Source organism: Pelmatolapia mariae, linkage group LG6, assembly GCF_036321145.2.
Source record: "Pelmatolapia mariae isolate MD_Pm_ZW linkage group LG6, Pm_UMD_F_2, whole genome shotgun sequence".
NCBI lineage: Eukaryota > Metazoa > Chordata > Actinopteri > Cichliformes > Cichlidae > Pelmatolapia > Pelmatolapia mariae.
In genome coordinates this window covers 43007962-43026735 of record NC_086232.1, presented here as the reverse complement: position 1 = coordinate 43026735, position 18774 = coordinate 43007962, and the positions used below count along the sequence as shown (strand labels likewise).

Genomic DNA, 18774 nt, shown 5'->3' with positions numbered 1-18774 from the left:
AACACTGAATGTGAAGCGCATACTTCCAGACAACACAGAAGAACCAGGCACTGGATCAGGAATACTAAGAGATGTACTCACATGCTTCTGGCATGAATTTTATGAGCGATGCACCCTAGGTGCAACAGTTAAAGTGCCATTCATTCGCCATGATTTTCCTGCTGTAAAATGGAAGGCAGTTGGGCGAATACTCTTGAAAGGTTACCAAGAATGTCAGTATTTTCCAAATAAACTTGCAATCCCTTTTCTGTAGCAAGTGCTTTTCAATGGTGTTTACAGTGATCTTAAAGCACACTTTCTACAGTTTGTCAGCAGCCAAGAATGTGATGTTTTGATGGAAGTAGTAAAAAATTTCTCTGCAGTTGACTTGGATGATCTTGTGGAAGTTCTTGACAGCTATGGCTGTAGAAAAAGAATCACTGCTGAGACTCTTCCTACAATCCTTGATGAAATAGCACACAAAGAGCTTGTCCAAAAACCAATGTTTGTTATTGACTGCTGGAGGGAGATCATCAACCCCCATATCTCCCTCAGTCCGGAGGGACTGACCAAGTTATTCTCTGAACTGCAACCAACTTCAAAAAAAGTGTGCCAGCTGCTGAAATTTGCTGTGGATTTGACTCCACAACAAAAAGAAGTGAAAAATCATCTCAAAAGATTCATCAGAGAGCTGGATAACATTAAACTTCAGAAATTTATGCGTTTCTGCACCGGATCTGATCTTATAGTAACAAACAGTATTTATGTGGAATTTCAAGATATGACAGAGTTTACAAGAAGACCAGTCGGACACACGTGTGGGAATGTTCTGCAGCTAGCTAACAGCTATGAAAACTTCCCAGATTTCCGTTCTGAATTTAATGCAGTTCTTGAAAGTAATGTCTGGGTGATGGACATTGTTTAGACTCTCACAGCAATGCGCTACATTTGAACTGCTCATTCACACTAGAGCATAACTGTAAAGAGATGTTAGGAATATGTATTTTTATGTATTTTGAACTTATACAGTATACTTTTTTTAATTAGAGAGAAGTTTCCCATCTCTGTTAGAAGTCCAGTTTTGGCTAATATTTCAGTTTCTTTTATCATTTTGAGTTTTACATGATACAGTCACAAAACAAAACGAACAGGTACACTGTTTACTACCATATCCAGAGCTGTCTTCACCAAATCCAAGCTTTCCAGCTGTAATCCAGAAACCTTCAGCAAAAGCATGAAGAAAGAATACTAAAGATCTATAAATTATAATTAAACTGCTCTTAAACTTTCTTTAATGCACCATGTGTGGTGTGAGAATTCAGCACAGTCAAATACTTTTTCAAGTAATTAGTAGTAAGACTAATTCATTCAGATGGTATTTTCTTATTAGGTCAGGGCTAAAACTGAACATAGTTATAATGTAAAAGTAATGCTGTTATTCAACACTATTGTAAAAGGAATACGTACAATTTTATACATTTGCATTTGTCATGTCTGAAAATATTTTGCTTTACAGTATATGCAATTTTTAGTTAAGGTAGGTTAAGGTATCAAAGTTTGGCATTTGTTGTTGATTACAAAGGTTCTATTTAAAGTTGGTGAAAATATTTTTTAAAATTCCAGTATTTTCTTATTGTCATATTGTTTCTAAGCATACCTGTTATTCATCCATCAAATTGATTCAAGCTGCTTAAAGGATTCAGTCTGTTTTGAAGACAGTTATTGATTACTAAGATCATAAATAAACACTGTACAGTTCAGTGCAGTGGTCAAGTGCTGTGATTATTCAGGCATCCTTTTGTAATGCCAAATTGTCATGTTCTCAGATATAGTATTAATCTTAACACCTGAAAAAATGTCTTTTTACTGCCAGAAATTATGCATTTTTATTTGTATGCATGTATGTTCTCAACCATTCACACTTGTTTTTATGTGATACCACAATAGCCAGTGTTCATGTTCTTTACAGTAAGTCACTGATGTATACTGATGTGTAACAAGACTGTATGAGATCTATAAGTTTGTTTTAAAAGTTGAGTCATTCTTGTTACAGGGCAGCTTATACGGTTATGAGTTTTAGCCATGTTATTGGCATTGGCAAGAACAGGTTTCTTGTAAACTTTTTCCAATAAAATGTTACTGTACACAGTACATTTGTATTGTTGTTTTGAATATGTTCATCAAGCTCCTTATCTATTTGAACATGCCAGAATTCAAGAGACTGCCACACATGAGCTCAGTAACATGGAAGAATAACATTTATTTTTAATTTCAAACATTTCATAAAGATACAGAAATATAAATGTAAAACATGTTGCACTTAATGGGACAATAACTTGGTTCCACTTGCAGGAACTGTTTTGTTGCATTGTTGCAGGGCAGGGATACTACAAATAAAAGTCAAAATATTTTTGGTATGTTTCTTATAATTTTAGGATTCATATCATAAAGGAGCCTTGTATACGACACCTCACACTGCATCAGTATAGCAATGACTCATGGTCATTTTACATGAAAACCAGCTAAAATATCTTACAACTAACAGAAGTGAAATAAAATAATAATTAGGTGATGGATCTTCTTATGGGTAAATGATTATAATAGCTTTGCTTTAATATAATTGCACTAAAAGCTCCCCAAAAGGCATAACGACTTGAAATATTAACAATGATACGTTTATAGAAACGTTCTGTTGTCAAGACCTAGAAATGTTAATGCTACTATGGTTTGCTGAAACATACCACAGATAACCTGGGCACCTAGCATATTATATGCTGGTGCCTGGGTTTCCAGCCATGAATATTAAGAATAAAGGTTGATACAGAAAACAATGAACAGGGAGCTGGTCAGTTTATATTTTATATACTATGCACATATCTGGCAACAAAACACAGAAATTTATATTGCAATTGACTGGTAGGCAGGTTTACACCACTTATGATTCAATGAAAAATATAACATTTGTAAATGCAGTTTAATGTATGGCCTTTTAAAAGGATTAACATGTGTTTCATAACTGATTGATAATATCACAATATTCAGCTTTTTCAAGCAATATATAACCATTTCTGTTTATTGGTAGTGTGAATGTAGAAATAAATCTTACTTGGGGGGGGGGGGGGGGGGGGGGGGAGATACCAACCAAACTGTATTTATTACTATGATCAACATAAAATGATACTAGTTGGTGCCGACCTCCTATCAGCACTCTGAATTTACATTACAGCAGTAATAAACAGCAATATTCTGACAGAATGACCTGAAAAATGGCATGTTCGGTCATACCTAAAAGATGTCTTTCATTTAATGCAGTGCAGAAATACTTGCATAAAAGGTACCTGTAAGACATGGCACCTACTATCAAGTCACGTTATCAAGATAAAGAGAAATATTTTGTATTTATTTGTACATTTACACACTGAAGTTTCTTAAATACTTTGCAGTATTTCTTCTCTTAACCTAATATACAGATCTGCAGCACCAAGTGGATCTCCTGGGGCATCCCATTCATTTTCTACCATAAGCAGACAACACAGTTCAAAGACTGTTTCATCACAGGGGTATTGACCTTTTGGGCTACACTCTTCCATACACAAAGTGATATCCTCCATAGAAATAGGTTTCAGTCTGTCCTCAGCACTGTGCAGCTCTGGAAATGAGTACATTACTACTGGTCGACCCGATGCTGCACTACCACTTGGCCGGATTTTGTGCGAGTTCCATGTGTTCACAACTTCATCAAGTTCATCCTACATGAAAAACAGCACAATATAAGTGTATGAAACAGACCATGTACCAGTAGATTTAGCCAAAGTTTAGGCTTATTAACTCATTAATCAACAGACATAGAAAGTGACCTCTAATTAATGTAAAACCAAGCAGCAAAAACAAAATAGCACTGTCACTAAAAAGCACATGGACACAGAATGGTGCTACATGATTCTACTGTTGAATAGATAGCCCAACATTTTATACTCAGTGTGCAATGATTCTACAATATATTTTCAATAGAGAATTTACCAAATGATAAGATTGCTTTCTGAAACCGTGCCCAAAGGACCACTAGGTAACAGACTCCATAGTAATTAAAACCATGTGGCAATAAAAAAAATGTAATGCTCAATGCACCTGTGCTGAGAAAGGTGCAGTTAGTTCCACTGATAACATGAGTACAATTCCATCAAAGTATTAAAATGGAATCCCAAAAAGTTGATTCTGTTCATGTGGATGTATTGTTTTCAGTGTGAGAAATGTTTTGTCAAAAATCATTCCTTACCTGGCTGATTGAGCATGCATCAAGACATATTAAAATGGAAATAGAATTCATATTTTATTTAAAGAAAAAAATGTTCTAACCATATTTATATTTTCTATTTTTGCAGCTAAGACATTACATAGCATGAGCACATGCTTTTACCTGAATAAGATTGAGAAAGCAGAACTGGATAAGACTTTTGTCCAAAAAATCCCCTGTGAAGTGGCCATCATCCTGAAAACTTTGAAATAAGTTCATCCAAAATTGTGCACTCTGTTTGCGTAGGGTAGCCCACCATCCTTCTATACGTTGGTTGGCTGTACTTCTTCCGTAAAGGAAACTTTTCTCACCTGCAAAACTGTCTGTGTGGTTTCTCCGTAAAAACATCTGCATTTGTTCGACACAACCATTTTCTGTACCTCGGTCAGCACGTAACCTCTCTGGACATCCACTGATGCATGAAACTGTTTTCAGAAAATAACTTGCAATCAATTTAGGGTCATTGTTTGTGGTATAAGCCTCCATCCATAAAACATAGCGGCTAAAACCATCTATGCAGCCACTGATAGCAATACCATATGGTTTCAACTTGTCATAGCCATACATGTGCCAGAGAGCATTTGGCCCTCTGCAGCTGTACTGACGTCTTCTCAACCGTCGAGCTCGTCTCAGTTCCACACCTTGAGGGTCTACCAATTTGATTATGCATCGTACAGTATCTTGTGACACCACAAATCCATGTTGAATTGCACGAAGATGTAGCCAACGATAACCTTGCATCTGTCCATTTGTCATGATCTCTTGTTGGACAAAGGCTAGCACTTCCTCCAAGTTTGATTGATTCTTCCTTCTAAAAAGCCCAAGTCTTTTACAGATTCTCTTTAGAGTTCGAACACTTATAATTGTCTGATGACTATGTGCTAAAATTGAAAGTATTTCTTTGTTACTGAAGGAAAGTCTGAAATACAGTCTTATTAAGTCATCCAAATCTGACATGTCAGCGACTGTTTCTCTCACTTCAAGAGGTGAAGTTTTTGCAGAAGTCCTAGTTTTCTTTTTGACAGTGGTTGCTTGCTTTTGCAGAAATTGAAGAGGGCAATTCGGTCTCCGTACGAGGGAATGTAGTTTGCCAAAGTTGCGTCATCCATCAGTGCTATGACGTCACAGTCCATCTGCACACAAGAAGAAAGTAAAGACAGTCATTTTCTGCAACATTTACACTGCAAAGCAATATTATGGTTAAGCCTCTTAGGTCACCGCTAATGGCAGCAGGAGAGTACTGACTGTAGTTATCAGGAAAGCTATCTATTTTATGCAGGGCGAAACACAATAATGAAAGAAGCAAACTAATGCATAGCCTTTCAGTAAATAGTAAATCCTAATCTGTATTTAAAAAAAGGCAGGACTTGATTGGTTATGATGTAGGTAGTACGTCTTCTAAGGATGTTCTACGACACTGTGGTGGCGTCTGCTGTCTTTTATGTTGTGGTCTGCTGGAGTGGTGGAATGGCAGAGAGGGACAGGGGGAAACTTAACAAACTGGTCGGGAGGGCCAGCTTTAGCGGTCCGCTAAAATCCACTGAGCAGACTGGGGAGGAGAGGATGTTGTCTTAGCTAACATCCACCATGGACAACACCTCCACGCCCTCTGCATGAGACTGTACGAACACTGAGCAGCTCGATCAGCAGTAGACTTTTGTGTACACGCTTGTGTACATATCTCTGTACATTTTTATCTGTACATATGAATGTTACTTATGTATGTAGGACTATAACACAGTGTCATAAATACACAGTCCATTTAGTCATTTAAGCAAAGGTATTACACATAGAACACAAAGTAACATTGCAAATCACTCTTTGGCACAACATCGGGATTATTTCGTTATTTATTTATTTATTTTTGTGTTTATGCGAACAATATGCCTGATTTGCGACTTTCTGCACTTCTATTGGTTGTTCAAACAAACGTCACGTCACTCCGAGGTCAAAGTTCAACGCGGCAGCGCTCCTCAGCCAGCACTTTTTATTTTATTGTTCTATAAAAAAAAAACCCAAATACTGTATTAAGTTTATTTTTTACCGGTAGTGAACTGTAGTGCAGCCTACTATTTCCACACGCAGGCGTTAAGTGCACTGGGCAGCTCAGAGTATAAGATATGATTTCCTTCTTGAGCTGACATACATTACACAGTGCAGGAGAACGATGACGTCATTCTGACATTATAAACAGTTAACAGTTTGCTCATTTCTTCCGACGCTGTACCACTAACGTATACACAGTTACATGCACAACATTAGTTTGTGTTAGCTAACATGTTGTGAGGGGATCGTCAGTCGGCCACCGTCAGAACAACAACCGGGGCTGTGTCGGTGGCTGTGTATGAACGCCACCCATTTTTCTGAGTGAAATATCCGCATAAACATTCATTACAGTTTCTCTCCTCCGCTGTACTAGGTGTAACTTACTGCCAATATCAAATATATCAGTGTTATTGGCAGGCGGCTAGCATCTGTAACACAGCTCCGCTTAACTGCCTTGAAAACCTATGAAATAGTAGAACAATAAAATAAAATGCAACGAACCCATCTGGGATGATCCTGCGATCAACAACAGTTAAAACGTCAATTCACCTAGTATACTGTAACATCGTGAAACACGTTCATTCCTATATAACATTATAAGCTAACAAGCATGCTAACAGCTAACCGTAACTGTACCGTAACTGTTTTCCTGTAAAAAATAAGAGACACCAAAGTATCTCTCTTTTTTTACTCACCTTCTGCTCTTCCATTAATAAAATAGCATCTTCGGGGACCCCTCGGCCACGCAAAAAATCACTTATATCCACCATGTTTAGTGAATTAGGTAGGGGTGGGTTTTAATAATCGATTCATCGATTAAAATCGATTCTGGCTTGGATAACGTGAAATCGATTCATTAAAATCCTGAATCGATTTTTTAATATAAATTTATTTTGCCCGAAACGCCAGAATCTCAGGTGAAACCTCACAAAATTTCAACAACCACCAAACAGCTAAAACAGTAAATGAGAGCAGAAACACGGATTCTGCACAAGGACGTAAACACACAGCGCGGACCCGCGGATCAGAATCAGTGAGATGTCGCCTTTCTCATCTGACGGGCGCTGCAGCTTTAAGCGGCTGCGCGCGCTCCCACGGAGGGCAATCACTTTCTGGCAGACAATTACTTTTTGGCACAACAACTGGACAGACACGGTCGGGACTGAAAGCGACAGCTCGCTGATTCTGATCCGTCGGCGGGTCCGCGCTTTGTGTTCACGCCCTTTTTGCGCTGATTCTAAAACTGTTAGTTTTATCTCTCTCCAAACAATATTGACTGAACCAGCAGCAAAAGAAGATCCAAACTACGCTTCACATAAACATCGTCATGAAATCACTCTGACTTTTACTGTTTTGCTTCCACCACGATAAAAATCACACTTCATGCACAGCTCTCTCTCTCACTCTCTCTCTCTCTCTCTCTCTCTGTACTTCAAGAACAGTTTCCCGTCTAAAAATCTGTTTTCTGCATTATTCGCTTGCTTGTTAAGCACAAGTCTACCGTTGTTTACAGCGCTGTCCGCCGCTGTTTTTTCCTTTTTTTCGTTTTACATACTTCCGAAAAGAAAACCTCATTTCTGCTGTTCAATACTGAACAAATTCAAACTTTTTAAAATTATGCAAAATGCAAAACGCTTAGCCATGTCTCTAATAAAACCGCTGTAAGGTCAGAGGTAACGTTCATATGTTGATTAATGGTTTTCTTTCGTTTTTGATGTACTGCAGAATATTTGTATAAAATCTCAGGCCAGGAAAACCACCTTCATGTTTTTCTGTGTTTTATCTTCAGCTACTTTGACACAAAGGCATCTGCTGTGACGCTTACACCTTTGATAATGTCTTGCGAGTGTCAGCTTCCTTTTTATAGATACAAAAATATGTAAATGTACTGATCTGAATGATAATATTTCTGACTGTCAAAATTTCCCAGATTCAAATCGAATTTAATTGAATCGAATCGAAGTGAATCGAATCGAATCAAATCGAATCGAATCGAATTGAATCGAATCGTGGATCAAATCGATTCGGGACCTTGTGAATCGGAAACGAATCGATTCTAGAAATCAGTGACGATACCCAGCCCTAGAATTAGGTCTCCACCTGCACACCTGGACACATCCCTGTCACTGAAGCTGAATGCATGCAAATGCCCACCTCAAAATTCTGAGATTAAAGTCAGAATTCTGAGAAAAAAGTCAGAATTCTGAGATTAAAGTCAGAATTCTTTTTTTTTTCTTTCCAGTGGCCCTAATCCTCTTCCGTATTTTTCACGCTTACATACACACGCAGTTACTGTCCCTCCATTTAGAAAGGCAGAGGCGTCACGGTGTGATTATTTTACGTGTAGTTGTTTTTTTTCATGTGTAATTATATTCAACATTGCTATCAATACATTTTTCAAAAAATGCCTCTCTGTGCAAAATGGGTTTAAAAACATAAACAGCTGTGGGATACTGTTTGTCCGTGATTTGAACAGCCCAGCGCTGCTCCCAACACAGGGAAAACCAATTCTGCAGGGGAGACCTACCTCGGCACTTGTGCAGGTGAAACCAAAGGGCAGATATGCTTCACCATATTTTCTAGTCTTTGACTTAGAATGAAGTTGGTTTGGAAACATATTCAGCGATGCTTCATCTCCTGCTTTGCGTTTCTGTGGGCGCCCCGTGCTAGCAGTGTCCAATCCCCCCCCCCCCCCCCCTTTTCATTCCGCGCCCCCCCTGCAATGGTTCTGCGCCCATTTCAGCGTCAGCTACAATATTTAGCTGATGTTTGTGTTGGTTGCCATGACAACACCAGTAGCGTGTCTGAGATTGTCATATTGTTTTCTATTTGTTTTCTTTATTTGGTACTCATGTTTGTGTACATTTGCAGTAGGAAAGGATAATCTGTGAATCCAGTGATACATCTTTCTTATAAGAAATGTTTCTGTTAAAAATTATTGTGAAGTAGTCACTTCCTGTGAGACGCGGGAACCGGAAGTTGTGCGCGGGAGAGACAAGACAGAACGGTAACACGGCGGACTTTTCGGAATGTACAACTTTTCTACTGCTGGTTTTACACGGCGTACACGGTAAAAACATTATGCTGTTATTTGTTTAGCACTTGTGCACTTTGTGAAAGGAAATAAGTGGCTGAGATGAATGTCATATGTGCTTTTGACTTGTTTCTAGTTTCCACGGTGCTCCATGATTGTGAGAGGAATAAAAGAATTGTGGACATCAGTACGAAGCGTGGATGCTTTCGACCAGAGTAGATACAAATATTTTTCTCCCTTTTGTGATTCAAATTTGAAAAAAAACAAGTTTCTTATTAGCCACACAAGCCTCGCCACCACAGTAAAATAGTGATTCACCTTATTGATTATATGATAATTGTTGCTAAATAAACCTTCAGCACGGGGGCAGGCCTAGAGGAGTATACGATATGACAGTGTTGTTTGTTAAAATAAGACAGCATTTACACTTTGAGCTCAGCAACATTTCAAATTGAATATAAATTCTTAAACTGAATATATTGCATAGTGTTACCCCCCTCCACCATTAACAAATGGTTCAGCCCATAACATGGACCGGCTTTATTTCTTGTTGTCAGTAGCAACCGATGCCGATGATTGTGCCACACGTTCTCACTCCCTTAGCGTAATATTTTACGCTAGGTGACAAATCGTCAACATTTTACGCTTTCGGGTACCCAACACGTTCCTACACGAGGAGATCGGAAAAATGAGAAAACATTAGAACCGTTTGGACTCAATCTACACATTTTCGTTCTTTTTCTTAAAATCGCTTTTGAAAACACAATTTTATGTCATTTAACTGCTGGTTAAGGTTAGGTTTAGGGCTGGAACGTCTATTACCGCGGGACCGTCATTCCACTGCAATTCATCCATAACCCACCGCGTACCATAACAACGCGGAAGGTCACCTTTCGCGTTCCTCACGAACGCCGCGGGACGTGTCAAAACGTCGGTATGGTACGCCCCGGGAGTGAGAACAGGCTGTTGTGCCAGAGCACATTTTGAATCAACGCCATGGGCATTTTTAGATTTCACACAGGTGGTTGGTTGTTTCACTCTGGAAATGGAATAAAGCTGAGTGTTATTAACCGTCTGTGTGCCGCAGCTCACATGACCGATTTAAGCTGACAAAGCAACAAGCTGCAGCCACGCGAGTCTCTATTTCAGCCCGTGTTGAAAGTTCGGACTTCAAAGTATACTCAGTTTTTACATTTTAATAACTTAATGACAAAATCCAGAGTTATGATTTTAAAAAAGTATGAACGGTTTTTAAAAAAGCATTTTCTAATGACAGTAAAACAGTAAAGAGAGGAAAAAAAGGCCAACTCTTTCCTATTGGTGGAAAAATGTAGCATGTCGACCAATAAAAAGAAGGCAACATGTGAGATTTGGTTGTTTAGGAGCTCCCGTTGTCTCAGCAGGGCCAGAAACATCTTAAAGGACACTACCCACCCCGGCTACCATGTTTTTAACCTACTACCCTCTGGCAGGCGCTTCAGCTCCATACGGGCCAGAACAAACAGACTCAGGGACAGCTTCTTCCCCAGAGTCATCACCATACTCAACTCAAACTTGCACAAAAAGTAATCTGCACTGAAATATCATCAATTCTCTGCCTGTCTGTCATCCACTACTGTACTGTGTATTTATATTTATATTAAGTGTATAGTTAAATGATTGTATAGTTTTTATAATGTGCTAAAGCATGTGTGCACATTTATAGAGCTGTTTCTAATCTTGTTACTATGTATAATGACAGTAAAGGCTTTTACATTTCACACTGAAGGACCCGTCCTATCCTGGCAATAAACCGTTCCAACTTCTGCAATCCGGCAGAAGGTTCAGATAATCCAGGCAAGGACAGAGAATCAAGAGGAGCTTCTATCTCCAAGCCATCCGGGCCCTAAACCATAACATGAACCTTGAGACCCAGAACTGTGAGCCATGCAACCACAGCCTGCTGCACCACTGAGGATTCCAGCTCATAGCCCGGCCACCAACAGACAGTCTGATATGAGCAGTGTGGGGGAGTAATGGAGTACATGTACTGACTAGAGATGGCACGATACCACTTTTTAATGCCCAATACTGATTCCGATATCATAAACTTGATATCTGCCGATACCGATATGAATCTGATATAGCATATGTTGTAATCAGTGAAACTGTTTTTTATAAATATCTTGCTGCATTTTGTATAAGTTCATACTCAAGTTTTAAAAAACAAGAGACTGAAGCTATTCTGTTATACCTGTATGCAAAAAATACACTCCACCCAAAACATTTTATAGTTCAGCAACACTGATCAATCTAATAAATTTAAACCTACACCATCCTTCCTATTCTGGTATTTTAAAGAGAGTACAGTTACCAGCTGTCAGCTACTTAGAAAAGGATCCTGGTGTTATTTGTCTCTCAGAAACAGTTCATAACTTCAACTCATTCATGTCACCTAAAAGGTAAACCTGTTTCTCCATCACCTGTTCAGCTCTGATGATTCAGTAAGGACATCTCCTGGTTTCATCTTCATGTTTCCCTCTCACCACATATCCAAACCGATATCATGACCAGCAGCTTTACAGCTGTGGCTCCAGCAAACATCAGCTGATACTAGAAATTAATATTAAATAAATTCTAACAACAGCTGATCACGCTTAAACGTGCTGCTGTTGTTTATCCACTGGTCTCCTCTTTCTAGCGCAAAGTGGGCGATAAACAAACAAAGACGGGACTTGCGTCAGAAAAGCCGATCAGCTCATCATTGATCAGTTTCATGTTTGAAGTAATAACAGGAGAGGGAGGGGGAGAGAATGAGAGAAGTAGATGCAACTGCGCAGCAAAGACAGAATAATTCCAGCTTTGTGTCTATTTTTTAATTCTAGCTGAAGTCCGGGACAAATCGCTTCCTTTTCACCTCAATATGGAACTCGCCAGTCCAGCTGTGGCTCAATATATCAGTTGTTAAGCTTAACGTGGAAATACTATGCAAACATTCAGGGATGAACTTACACACTTGCTTTACTTCTCTGGGATAGTTTTCGCCGAGATGAAATGCTGCGGTTAGGAAGCATGTAGCGAGGCTCCAAATGCTCCAACAGACCGCAGGTCTCGCAGACAACAGCCGCTCTATCACGTGACACATACTGCTCCGATGCGCCGAGCTGGGTTACGCCAAGTAGCGCGTTTTGTGAGGTGATTTTGTGATACTTCGGATCGGATTACATTTTTTATTTCTCTCTGATATCCGATCCAGTAATTTAGGTCAGTATCGGATCGATACGTAATATCGGATCGGTCCATCTCTACTACTGACATATTTAAAATACAAAATATGAGTAACTGTATTCTGTTACAGTTACCTTTTAAATAGGTGAAGTTCACGATAGTGATGTGAGGCAGAAGCTTCCAGACAACCCAGAGAGATTTTCTTACTGTATTAATGTTTTAGGAGAGCAGAGTTTCTCTTCAGGCAGATTTTACTTTGAGGTTCAGGTTAAAGGAAAGACCGAGTGGACTTTAGGAGTGGCCACAGAGGCGACCAACAGGAAGGCTCAAATCACACGGAGTCCTCGGGACGGTTTCTGGACTGTGAGGCTGAGAGATGGATACGAGTACAAAGCTAAGGCTGACCCTGATGTCGCTCTCTCTCTCCGGTCTGGTCCTGAGAGGGTGGGGGTGTTTGTGGACTATGACGAGGGTCGGGTCTCCTTTTATGACGTGTCTGCTGCAGCTCTGATCTACTCCTTTACTGGCTGCTCCTTCACTCAGAAGCTCCGCCCATTCTTCAGTCCTGGTCTGAATGATGATGGTAGAAACTCTGCACCGCTAATCATCACCCCCATTGATTAGACCGGCCCCACAACACCAGAGTGATGAGGTCAGGTTTCCTGGTCTTATCCTAAACCACACTGTGAACTTGAAGCTCCTGTTGCTCGGTGCATCCTCTGGTATTCCAGTAAAAGAATACTTGGATTACTTGTGTTTCCTCGAGTTTCTAAAAGTAGAATGGGAGGCAGAGCCTTCAGCTGCTGTGGGAGCAGCTCCCACTTTGGATTCAGGGGACAGACCCCCTCTCTACTTTAAGACTCGGCTTCAAACTTCCCTCTTTCCAAAACAGTTGGGACTGGATCAGGTGACTGTGAGCCAGCCTTTAGTTTCACTGCCATAGGCTCAGGCCGGTTTACACCAAGGCCGAGTGAAAGATAAGCAAAGATTATTTTTGAATTATGTAAAGTTACTCTAGAAATGCTCAGCTGATTGGATCAAACCAACTTTACTTCTTTTTGTCTTCTTCTTCACATTAAATCAATAATCTGACTCCTCCTGTTTATATCACTGATTTTATTTAGAAATGTTATTTCATTATTCATGTTTCCACCCATGCAGGTCATGCTACTGCCAGGAAATAACGCACACCTGACTGATAGCATTTAGCCTCTGGGAGGTTTAAATGCCACAGATTCATTTTCCCCTGAACGGCACATTTTTTAACAGAGGCCAATAACTCATAGTTTTTTATACCTGAGCTGCGGGAATGACTTTAACCTCATCAGCATGGCCGGTATTAAAAGCCTACAGCCTTTCTAGTTTGAAGACCAGCTGACTCAGCAGTGACCTGAGATTTTATTTAAATTTATTAACGAGCATTTATCATATCAGAAGATTCCCGTCAGTGAAGAATTCATTCCTCACTCCAGTTTCATTCAGTTTCAGACTTGTTCAAGCAACACAAGTAAAATTGAAAGATTGCAGCAGATGAGCCAAAATATGAAAGAAAGCCTTCCAAAAATCTGATTCCTGTCATATTAAAGCTCGTCTGTTCTGCTTTTGCTTATTCTCTGCCAGCTCTGAAACGCTACAGCGGTGGAAGTTCACAAAGTTTCAAACAATGAAATGTGTCTTTGTTAAAGTAATCGCTGTGAGGCGAGAGCTCGGGCTGCAGACTGCTGTGTGTGCTGCATCATGTGATCTGGTTATTAGAATGAGGTTACTGATGGATGCTGCAGTTTGGAGCCGACTGAAAGGTTCATCAACATTTCCATGTCAGACTCAGAGAGAGTCAGCACACTCTCCCTCCATCATGAAATAAATTCCCAGGTATTCCCCTCAGTGTGGACTGTCACTGCATGTGGAAATGTCCTGTGATTGAAGAGGAACTTTTCCATAACAGGTGAGTTAGGAGGAGCCCCTCACTGATAAGACACCTGCAGAGCAGCTCAGCTCATCCACTGCTCGGGGAAACCGGTACTTCCAGTAACTTAAACTGGTTTTCTGTTAGAGTCAATGGGGGAGGAACCTCACAGGTAAAGGCAAACATTTACACAGAGCACCTTATAGTAACGTGACGCAGCTACAGGCATTCACACTTTCTCTTCACACATAAACCCGTTTTTCTTGTGTTCACAGAACAGCTGGATGTTTATTTAGTCAATAAACGCTGAATTGATGCAGGAGGTGTCCAAAATATTTTACCCAGTCTGGTGTTTATTCCTCCATCTAGTGGCCGATTAGATTTACTGCAGGACATTTACTGGTTTAGACTCAGACTCGTGTCTGAAGAGAGCAAGAGCCTCACACAGGAGTCATTTATGTGAATGATTTAGTTTCCGGCCACTCGGTGCTTTTGGGTCTGAAAACAGAAAACAAAAGATTTGAAAACCACCTGGTGGGAGGAGTCTTCATCTCTTCTGTGAGATTCAGATGTTCGGGTTAGAATCTGGTGTGAACAACATGAAGTTGTGATCCATCCTGCCCTGTATCAACACTTCAGGCTGTAGTTGGTGGTGTTTCGTGGGATGGATCTTTTGCTGGCACACTTTGGGTCCTTCAGCACCTCCTGAGCATCATTTTAACAGCACGACCTACCCGAGTGTTGTTGCTGACCGTGGCCACAGTGTGGCATCCTCTGCTGGCTGCTTCCAGGACGGCACACACACAATGAGTTTGCTGTGCTCAGACGGCCTCCACAGTCCACAGAGGTGGAACGACAGCTTCACATCATTTATATCTGTGTGATGGTATCATGTCAACGTGGATCAGAGTGTCAGAGGAATGTTTGCAGCACCTCAGTGAGTCTGTGAGACTGAAGAGGCTTTTAAAAGAGGGTCCAACCTGGTACCTGCATGGTGTACCTAATAAAGTGGCCTACAAGCATATACACAAAAATGAAAAGTGCGTGAATATTTCTCACAATTCCTTGTATGAACTATGCAGGTGGAGATCGTGTTGTGAGCTGCGTTTCTCTGCTTCACTGAGAATAAAAAGAGTCGGGAGGCTTCACTGCAGCTGTAAGGCCTACTGCATGTGCACGAGCACGTAAACACGTGCACGAGCACTTATACCGAGAAGATCTGTGCATGTTTACCTGCAGTGCAGTTTTAGCACTTTTTCTGTGCACCAAGTTTCCTGTTGTCATTTTTAATGACACGTTTCAGTGAGTGGAGGATTTTCCCCACCTTTCATTTTTGTTTTGTTTAATCCAACATAAAAACTTTCAGTCTGTTCGCCACAAACAGGTTTAATCACAGCTGTAAGTCAATGCATTAGTAATATATTTGTGCAGCATGTTGTTGAGCGGCTCTCGCTGCATTAATGCGAGTGTGTAAAACTTTGATTCCCGTTGCCTCGGGCGGCTTGTCAGGCGCTGAAATGAAAGCACCTTTGACTTTGTTGGAACTTGTCGGGTGAAGCTGTGAGTCACACAAAGCTAATACATAAACTCTCCAGACACACGCATGCATGCACATCGCTCCCCTTCAGCACCTGGACTCCACGTCTTCTTTATTTGTGCTGAGGAGGACGAGACGCACTGGTTTAGCACAAACGAGCTGAGAGGTAAAGTAAACCTTCATCTTTACTTTCTTTATTTCAGCGTTTCTCAGGTGAGACTGAGGCTGCTGGTGTGGGTGAAGCTGCTGGTTCACCTGTGTGTTCCTGATCAGAGCACCAGCCTGTGACGGACTCATTTAGTTCATCTGAGCAAAATTAATAGAAAATATTCTTTTTAAGCTTTAGGGTTTGTTAGAAAGTGAAAAATAACTTTTTAGACTTTAGTGAATCTTTGAGGGGAAGCTCAGACCCTCTGTGTATTACAAAAACAAGAAGAATTACAATGTTTAAATATATGTAGTGGGTGAAGAGTTTCATGTGTTCATGTGGCATCACTGTCCAAGTGTAATCAGGTTGTTGTGTGTTTGTCAGCACTTTCCTCTGAGCTGTTAAACACACATGTGCAGCCTTTGCAGGGGGTTTGGGGGGAGTGTGAGTTACACTCTGCCCCGTTAATAGATTCTCCTGTTATATCAGGATCATTTATTTCCAAAAAGATGCCCAGCATTAATCTCAGTGGAAACATCTCCCCCCGGTCCAGCGGTTTAGCATCATGTGTTGGTCTGGGTTTGCAGAAGGCTGCTGGTGCCGAGAGGGCTGAGCAGCACTCAGATATCCAGAAGCTGTTTACAGAAGCTCCTGTTCAGACCAGCCTGTCACTTTCTCTGGCATCAGTGAAACATTGTTTTCCAATCAGCTTCACACATCAGCAGAGCTGGAGGCACCAGATTTTGGCATTAGTGACAAAAACACTCGAGGCCACCATTTCTTTACTCTTCCTTCTTTAACGCCTGCGAGGAAGTGAGGTGTCGACGTTCTGAGAGTAGATGAGATGTTGTCTTTGCAGGGTAACTGCTGTGAAAGCACTTGTTTCCTCCTGAACTCTGTCGTTTCCTAAATGAAGCCAAATAAGTTTTAATGCTCAGACACAACCAGAGAATGAAAGCTGCCATCTGACAGCGCAGCGCGATCTCAGTGACGAGGCTGTTGTGATTACAGTGCATTCATTTCTGTCGTGTAATATTTGAGAACTGTCACATCAGAATTTTATTGACTCTGATTATGATGTAAGGATGTTATTTTCAGATAGGCAGAAGTTAAAATGTCCCTTAAAAACTCTAAAACTCAAAGTTCTCTGAGCATCTCTGACCCACAGAGGCTGTTCGTTTTGGGTCTGAATTTAAAGATGTTGTTGAGTTGATGATAAAAATCGCAGCAGTGAGGAGTTAATCAGTCCCGGTGTTCCTAATAGACTGTCTCTAATTATGTTTTATTCTAATAAAACCTCAAATGTTTACATTTCACGATTTGGAAGAAAAAACCATCAGCAGTGCGTCATAATTCAGTTTAGGGTTTAATGTCAGAACCTAGAGATTTTAAAAATTTGGGCTCAGAAGAACAAGGAAGCAACCAAAGTACTGCAGAACAAATTATACTCAGTATTTTTTCAGAAATGAGTGACGTTGGATTATTTTCAAAGGTATATAAAGGTAGTGCATGTTGATTCTGCTTCTCTTCAAATGACCCAGAGTTTCCTACATGTGATGCTGTGAACGTCCCAACACAGTCGGAGTATTTTTAAACGTTTGGAAACTCACAGGATGAATTATGAGGTGCTTTAAAAACGTTCTTACACCGAAGCCTTAAGGTAGTATTTTCATGTCTTTAAAGCTGTTAATTCTTGTGTTTTAAAAAAAAACTGAAGAAACAATGACTTTATGTTGACGTGTAGAAGAGATAAACAAAGGCTGGACTTTTCTGCAATACCACTTTGTTCCACAGCAGGGCGCAGCAGCGCCGTGTAACCTTTATTTAAACACTCCTATTCACAAAGTTGGCTTTGGAAACATGAAGGACGACGGCCAGGAAGTCGACTCTGTTCATCTGGACGTTTTTCATTGAGAGAGACATTTGGTCACTCAGCTCAGTCACTTCTTCAGCTTTGACTTGGTTACGTTGAGATGAACAGAATCGACTTTCTGGCGTTTCCTCACCTGGATGTCTGAGCAGCATCAAGACACGTAAAGAAGGAATTCTGGACTTGTTCACGAAGCAGAATAAAAACTGAGACGTACTGTTGGCCCTTCCTTTTCTTGTATTGCGATATCTTGGGGACTAAATGTGCAGATAACCTACTTTACACTGACAGGAAGTGGATTTTCCCCAGTCTGACCCACTGAAGGTCACAGTGGGCTGTATGTGTGCCACCGTGTAATGTGAGTGTGGCATCCCCTCCTAGGACCTGGCGTCCACATATGTGGACATCACATCAAATACTACAAGGGCCTGAAATCCTCTTCATCAGGTCCCAGTCTGATGAAGAGAAATTAAAAATGCATGCCATGGAAGAGTTCGGTCCGCAAACTCGTCTCCAAGGTTACGCTGACTCAGGGCGCCATCGTGTAAAAGTACAGCCCGACCCGTCTTTAACTTCAGTTAACATCTCTCAAGCACAACACACTGACTCACAGTCCTGAGTCCTCAGCACTCTTGGTCAAGTTACTTGAAAAAAGTAATCAGTAACTAATTACTGATTACTTCCCCAAAAAGTAATCCCGTTACTTTACTGATTACTTATTTTCAAAAGTAATTAATTACTTAGTTACTTTTT

General features: G+C 40.5%; 2 long non-coding RNA genes across 2 annotated transcripts; one reads left to right on the top strand and one right to left on the bottom strand.

Moving 5' to 3' along the window:
• Positions 1-3108: 3108 nt before the first annotated feature.
• LOC134629615 (uncharacterized) lies at positions 3109-7406 on the bottom strand. Its single transcript, XR_010573687.1, has 3 exons — positions 7015-7406; positions 4397-5406; positions 3109-3728 (listed from the first exon to the last, which is right to left on the bottom strand). It is a non-coding gene; the product is annotated as an uncharacterized LOC134629615 (long non-coding RNA).
• A 1890-nt stretch (positions 7407-9296) lies between these two features.
• Positions 9297-11658, top strand: LOC135933177 (uncharacterized). Its single transcript, XR_010573688.1, has 4 exons — positions 9297-9389; positions 9490-9568; positions 10757-10918; positions 11122-11658. It is a non-coding gene; the product is annotated as an uncharacterized LOC135933177 (long non-coding RNA).
• The last annotated feature ends 7116 nt before the right edge of the window (positions 11659-18774 follow it).